This window comes from Sebastes umbrosus, chromosome 18 (assembly GCF_015220745.1).
Source record: "Sebastes umbrosus isolate fSebUmb1 chromosome 18, fSebUmb1.pri, whole genome shotgun sequence".
NCBI lineage: Eukaryota > Metazoa > Chordata > Actinopteri > Perciformes > Sebastidae > Sebastes > Sebastes umbrosus.
The window spans coordinates 23,154,366-23,162,488 of record NC_051286.1 but is presented as its reverse complement, the minus strand read 5'-3'; positions in this window follow the sequence as shown (position 1 = coordinate 23,162,488).

The following is an 8,123-nucleotide window of genomic DNA, read 5'->3' as shown; positions in this document are numbered from 1 at the left end:
CTGTCATGTAGGGAAGTCAAGTCCTAGAAGCCTTTGAGGAACCTCTTGTGGTTGAGGTTGAGTCAGACAGGTACTCCTTGCCCTCTTCATTTAGGCTTTTTTTGTTTTTGTTTCATTGGATAGCTGTCTGCAGAATTCTGGTGGAATCAGCGATCCACCGCTGACCTTGAGTTCAGCTATTACTACGTCCTCCCAGCCCCATATAACCCACATTTATCAGTCTATTCATATTCATGGCACAGTGCAATCCTCAGCACATAAATAAGGCATTCCTATAAAACACTGCAATAATAAGTGACTCCCATTTTGGCCAAACCTCAACCCATGTGACCTCTCTAAAGGGCTCGGCTTGTTTGTGTGTGGTTTTCATGCATAAACAGGACTGAAATTCTACTGGCCAGCTAGTGCCTCCTACAGCTTGCAGTTTTCATGGCACACAACAATATAAGTGTTGGATAGTACTGGATGAAATTAACAACAAACAGACGATTTCGCTATTAGAATTTTATTGTGGTCAAATCCTTATTGCGTCCGCCATTCGGGCGGTGCTAAAGGCTTCAGCATGTGGGCATTACAGACCTCATTCAAGTTGGTAAATTATACTTACAAGTACTTTTCATATACTTGCAAGTGATTTTGATCTTTTTTTCTCTGTTGCAATGAATTTAGGTAATTCTTTTATAAAAAAAAGAAAAAGAAAAATCAATTTTTTTTAAAATTTCACTCTTTTTTTTTCTTATTTTTTATTTGCAATTTACATTTCACTGGGCAATATCATATTAATTTTAGTCTGGCAACACCCCACTATCAAAAAAATATAAAAACAGAAATCAATTCTCCAACCCGTTTTAACAGCTGCTCCGAGACGGCAGCTGGGCGGCAAATCTTGCAGATGCCACTAGGAGCACCGGAGGACACAGAGGCACATGATTTTTTTTCAGATTACCTGTCTCGTGCACTACTGTCACGATATAGTGACCGTTTTATAAAAATAACTTTTTTTCTACCTACTGCTGCTTTAAGTTTTCTAATATAAAATTTATGAAAGTCAACTAATCCAAATGTATGCTTTAGTTTGGATTTGATTTGTGGTATATCCACCCAAGTTTTTGCTGTTTTTGCAAACAGCCCACGTTGGTTTCTGAGCCGCTGCATTAATCCATGTTCCATAAGGCTTGAACATAGTATGGTCTGTGTGTTTCCTGAGCAGGAGAGTGAATGGGGCAGACAGGGGAGAAGACACTGAGGAAGAAGGATTCATGAATAATAATGCATACTGGGGCCCTGAACATTGGCTATGAGACTTATATTGGTGTGGGATGAATCCATACTGTAAGCTTCATCTGTTGGGAGTCTTGCTTCCCAAAGCCGGTGTCCCATCCCTAATAATTTATAGATGCAAAACAGAGGGAAACATTAATCAGAAATGTGCCACTGTCTACAAGCCCCGCAAATGCTTTTGTTTCTCACAATCCGAGTGAAAGACGACACGCAGCAACACAGAACATACCCTGCAGGGACATCGCTTCTTTCTCTCCAATCCCTGATGCAACACTAATGCCCACTCCTGGCTTTGTTCAACATTGGAAACAGTAAAATAAAGATATGTTTTCACTCTGAAATTGATTTGTAATCCTCTGATATGAAGGGATGCCAGAGCATATCAGATAGCCATGAGTTGTATATGCATTTTCAGTCTGTCAAGGGCCGCATGTTCACATTAAAGGGGACATATCACGAAAAAAACACTTTCTCAGTACTTGTGCACATCCATCTGGGTGTCTGGAGAATGCCAATTACCCACAAACAGTGAAATAAGACAACACAGACAGTTTTTTTGTGGGCTGTCTAGATCAGAAAACATGTGATTCAACAAGCCGTTCAGATGTGGCTCCCCTTCTTATGTCACATGCAGGCTCATTAGAATATACCGCCCACAGATTGAGAACTACCTTTGTGAAGGTGCACCATATTTTTCTCTCAAGCCAATCAGAGCAGACTGGGCTTTTTCAGGAGGGGGGTCTTAAAGAGACAGGCGCTAAAACGGAGCATTTCAGACAGAGGGTGAATACAGGTATATTCAGACAGACAGGATGAGAAAAATAATGTGTTTTTTGAACATTAAAGCATGTAAACATGTTCTAGTAGAAACCCAAAATACACGTACGAGCCTGAAAATGAGCATCATATGTCCCCTTTAAAGAAAACAGTGTTTTGACGCCCAATAATTATACCCAAAAAGCACATTTTCCATGTTCAAGTCACAGGACACACCCTAGAGCATTGAAAGTATTCATACTTCTAGCAAAATACATAAATATATAATTAAAAATCACCTCCAGACTTTGTGTTTCACCTTTATTTAGCCACGGAAGATGTGCTGAGCATGTCCGCTCTTTTTGCAGTAATGCCCTGCTTCACATTCAAACACTTACACACATTCACACTAGGGTGGTGCAAAATGCAATCAGAGTTTCCTGCTGATGACGGCCAAACACATTCCCCAAAGCAGGTGGAGGTTAAGTGCCTTGCTCAAGGACACCTTCAATAAGGTATGATGCACTTTAAAATGCTAAGCAGCAGTTATTTTTCATTAAGTGCAGTCGTTTCCTTTTTCCGCTGGACCCATTTTCATTGACGGTTGATGATTTCCTTCTTTTAAAAATGAAGTTTAATTTCAAAATGGATACACAAGCTTGTGTTGCTGGACGCGAAGACGCATCCAAGTGAATTTAAAATGTTTCAGCTGGAGCCAAAAACTATATTTCGAGCGTCAAGCACTTCATTTCTTGCATTCTGGTGAATTGTTATGCAACAATTTATGGTGGACATATTTGTATTCATTTGAAGGAAAAGACAAAATCGTCTGTCACACACTCAGAGGCTTCCCGTACACATTTATTCTAACAAAATGTGTCATAATGAGTCCAAAAGGGCTGTTTTTATGCCTTATGTGGACGGTGCACACATGGCTCTCATCTTTTCATCCCTCTGAGACTCCTGTGGATCCAATGAGCCCAACTGTGTTCATGTGTGATGATGTTAGTCCTCATAGTGGCCATTTTTTGAAACTTGACCTCACTGTATGAAATGACCTGTGGTGACCTCTAGGTTAATCACAGCCTCATGAAACTTTACAACCACAAACTAGAGACCTAGAGCATTCAGAGGATGGATGGCTTTCCTAGGTACATTGACAATAAGGGGGACAGAAGCGCTCGCCATCTGACAAATGCAATTCTTGCAGAAATCTCCTAATGTCAAAAGTTTTTGATCCCAAATCACAGCATGGCTTTTTCTATGGTGTTCCTCAAGATCTTGGTGTCTTAATGTGGTATTTTGGAGGGATTATTGATCATTTTTATCAATTCTCCAGTGGTAAAAAAAATGTTAAATTTAGTACCAAATCTTTGTAATGAATGGTATCAACCCAAAAATTGCTGCAACAATTTATGAGACACACTGTAAGTGAGCATGGGAATGGACATCACAAACTTATATCATCATGTTACGCTCTTATACACTTTCATAATTTATTTTAATTGATTAATTCATGTATTAATTCATTTGTATTTATTATTAACAACTTGACGCCACCGTTCTACATCAAGGACAGAATCTGGATTTGTGAAAAAGCAAAAAAATGTTGTATCACCCCAAGGCAGATTTTTCCAACTTTTCATCGAGCGACGGGAACACATTTGATCATTTGATTATTTTCATTTCAGAGAACGCTGTGCTTCATGATACAAAAAAAGACAAAAATACAAAGACAACAGTGAGTTTATACCTGACTCAATCGTTTGCAAACAACGGATACTTTGTGAAACCTTTGCTGCTAGCCAACTAATGCTAGCCACTCCATTAATGCTAGCAGTATAATGTTGTTTATTAGTAAGCTTTATAACATTTTATTGACATAGCGTTCATTTTTTGTTGTGATAGAGTGTACAATCATGTATCTGCACCGCTGTATTGTGTCTTTTTTCATATCATGGCAGACCTGTTGTATTCTGTTGTACACCCTCCAGCGTTGGGTGAGGATGCCAAAAGAATTTTCCACACCGCCGGTGGTTGAAGACTTGAATGAAGGCGGAGGCTTGAATAGGATCAAAGGAGGTAAGTGTTCATTGGGAAGGCCTCGTTAGCCAAGACCACATAAGGTACTGATCCCAGATCAGGTGCTGAAGGAAGAGGAGAGGCTGAACATGAAGGTCACCTGATTAAAGGACTTTGCGGAGGCGGGTGTTGGCAATGATGCCTCCATCACTGTTGTTGCCAAAACCTCCAACATCAGTAGCAAGATACCTGTATTTAGCCTCCATCAGGGCACGTAATAGAGTAGAGAAAGAGTCCCTCTAGTTAAAACACTGTGACCCGGAGCTGGGAGGGGCCTGGACAGCGATGTGCATTCCATCCAGGGCTTTCCCATGCAGTGAGGGAAGTTCCACTTGGCAATCTCTCTCACTATTTATGCCACAGTTGAAACACTGAGGCGAAAAACCGGTTGCAATTACGGTGAAAGAATCACCAGAAATCTGTAAAGCTACAAAGATAACTTTATTAATCCCCATCCCCCATAATGGAAGAACATATTAATGGATTTTTTTGTGTAATTAATTAGAAAACAATCAAAGAAATTAACAGAAATAGGTTTTTATCGTCATTTCATATGTGTGAATAATAGCCTAAAGTTTATGCATTAATATGTGGTATTTCATCAGTATGAGAAAAAAAAAACAAATTTAATTTGTGGCCTAACTTTCTTTTACCTAGTTTTTTTTCCAAGTTGGAAATTTTGCAGAGAAGGATAGAAGAGTTTTGGGTGACATAAAATAGGCAGTCATCAGTTTTCTTGTTCATGTGGTAAACTGTAGGACTCTGCCATTTAACCATATGTCATGAAAGGCCATGCATAATAAGCACTTCCCCTTAAAGACCTCTCCAGTGTATTTTGACATTTCTATGATTTATATATGTATTTGAATCATTTCATAGTTTTTGCTAAAATGGGAATATGACGTATGACTATAGTAGAAGCTGCAGGTCAAAGGTCATCCTCATAAATCTGTTTATCTAGTTAGCTGCAGTTAGCTCGCCTAACTTGTTGTTTTCATTTTATTTTTGATTTCGAGGCTTTAACCCACCCCCCTGGCTTTTGATGGGTTATGTTGACAGATTTGTTTATTTCAAATTTATCCAATTTACACTATGGATAAATGAAAGCACATTTATATAATATGTGTACATTTTAATTAAGCATTAAATTACATAATTATTTATTCATATATTTAAGCATTTACTGATATAATTAGTTATGTACTTATATATTTAGTTACGGTTGTTAAAACCCTCCATAGTTTTATACAGCAGTGATGTTTTTGTTGTTGTTGTTGTTGCCATGGAAGCAGCGTGTGCAGAGTGTGGGCCTTTACTTGAAGAGCCATTCAGGCAGAGCGCCTGATGGATGCTGGGGCTGTTAATGATGTCCCCCACATTGTGTGGGACTGGTGCACAGGTGGGAGACTGAGAGGAGTGCCAAGGCTGTTGGCTGGGGTCACAAGCACAGGTGATTGCTCCCTCCTGCAGACACAACACACATATCTATCTATCTCTAAATCCAGGCACAGATCAGTACGGGCAGTGCCATTTTCATTTTCCAAATACTTTACCATAAAACACTATTGGACATGTCATCATTTTAATTAGTCCCACCATATAGAATAACAGCACCAGATATGAAAACAGAGCCGGTCAGTTTTCAAACATAATATTCAGATTTTCTGGCATTTATCAAGAAAGAAAAAGTCATGACCCCTCTACCAGGAAGTTCATCCCGAGTTATGGCGTGAGGTAAAAAGGGGAGGAATTCTAATATGTCATCTTGCACAGGCCTGCCTTCAAAAGCCATTACCTGACCCTCTTGACCTCCACGAGATCCCCCACTGGCCTCTGTCACAGCCAGCCATGCTGATTTATGCAGCATCAAAATAACGTGAAGTGTGACGCCTTCTGAGCGCCATGGCTGGTCTGCTGCTGCTGCTGATGGGTGTAACAGATACCCCCCTTGGAAGTTTTCTCCAGATCTCAGAGAGGCCATTAGTGTTGTTTTGAACTCTCAGCCCAAACATGTTAAATGATACCGGCTTTCAGAGAGACGGGCAGCTAACAGTGAAGGTGTAGTGACAAGACATCCTTTCCCCTGGATGGTCTGTCCTGCGTGCCTGTGCTAGCATAATCTTGACAGATGGTGAAAGCAACAATAGAGCCAGTGATGAACTGGTACACCTATTTTGTCAGCCTGAGGCTGTTGCTGGTCTGTGGAGATGTGAAATTCCCCAAAGCTTTCTGTTTTCGTGACCATTTCACCCCACATCTACAGAAAATCATGGCACATTGACAACATGATCCATATGGGCTGAGACAGATGAGATGTAGAAGAAAGGTTCGGGTTAAGATGTAATACGGGTTTGATATCCAGGGTTGGGGAAGCTACTTTAAAACTGAAGCTGGTGAAGCTACAAGCTACTCTTCATTGGTAGTAGTTAAAGGGACTGTTTGTAACTTCTTACACGTATAAATCACCTGGGTCGGTGTCCCATGCGCGCTCGCATATGCACACTCGCATGTGGCTACCCTGTTCAGACAAGACTCCAACACAAACTACATGGAAGCACCAAAGTTCTATCTAGTGAAGCTCGTCTTGCAAAACAGCGTTGGCCGCGGTCGGAGGACGCGGGGGAGACCGTAGCTTTGGTCTCCAGGGCTGGAGTCTCTGCTGTACTCTGCTCCTCTGCTCCCCCGCCTGCATGCTTTCACTCAGCTCGCTCCATCTCACGTGCATGCGCGCACACTACACACTGCAGAAGACTTCGTAGCTCTGAGAATATCTAGTGAATGTAGAGTGGCCGTTTGTGCAGAAATAACTGCTACAGCTCCTCCAGACCAACAGAGGTTTTCCGTGTCTTGTGAAGTGACGGGGCTCCGCAGCGAGAAACGTTATCGTCTCTGACCGGGAGCCGGTGTCTCCCCTGTTCCCTCTGACAACGGTCGGGATGCTGAAGCAGGAAAAGCCAACACTAGGATCAGCAGTGATTCATGGAGAGACCTTCGTCTGGTCAGCTAACATTACTGCCAAGCAGCTGAAATATAGAGTGATATTGTGGTTTTAGCTGACGTGTGTCGCCTCACTGTTTTGAGCGATGCTCGTTAATGTCTATTTAGAGCGAGCACAAGCGCGAGCCCGACGCTGACTTTTGTTGACTTAACGGCCACAGGTGTCGCTGTTAACAAGCAATTTCTGATTCTTACAAACAGTCCCTTTAAGTAGCCAGTGATAGCACAAGCTGAACCAACACGTTCTCATCTCAACTGGTCACACACCGCCGCTTTGTCACACACCTTGGCGTTACTTTATTTTTTTGGCATCAAAACCACTATAGTTAGGTTTTGGAAATAACTATGGTTGGGCTTAAAACTATTACGTTTGTTCAGTGAAAATGAAACTGAACATTGTGAACATGGGACACAAACAAACAGCTGATTGTAACATGTGTTGTCCATGTCTGTGATTGGTCACATGCTGCAAACACCGCCCCTTTTATGTGAAACTCTCAGATCCAGATTGAGAAATCATGGGTTGACTTACTGAGCTGATAACCACTGTCATAGGACTGCTTAGCGGGATCGCGGCTGATACCCTGGGTATGTTGAACTCACTTCATAGTACAGGCCTCAGGTCAACTCCTGAGGGAAATATTTGGGTATATTGGGTTTTCTTGCTACTGTAGGTGCTCCACAGTCTAACAGCTAACTGTGTCTGTGTGCTGTTTGGTGCTGTACAGGTAGCATACTGCAGGTTTATCAGTGCTTGATTGCTGTTGCTGGAAACAAGAGTGGAACATGGAGTCCATAAAACAAGAAAAAAAAAAATAAAGCATTAATCTACAAAGCATCTGCTTCTTCTGCTTCTACAAAGCAATCTACAAAGAGCTGTGAAGTGAGTTTAGTGATAATTGTATGTGAATTTGTCACTATGCCCACACCTTTCACTTCCCATGTAGTCCTTTAATCTGTTTTCCATACTGACGGCGCAGCTTTAAGTTCTTTTGTGTCTAAATATC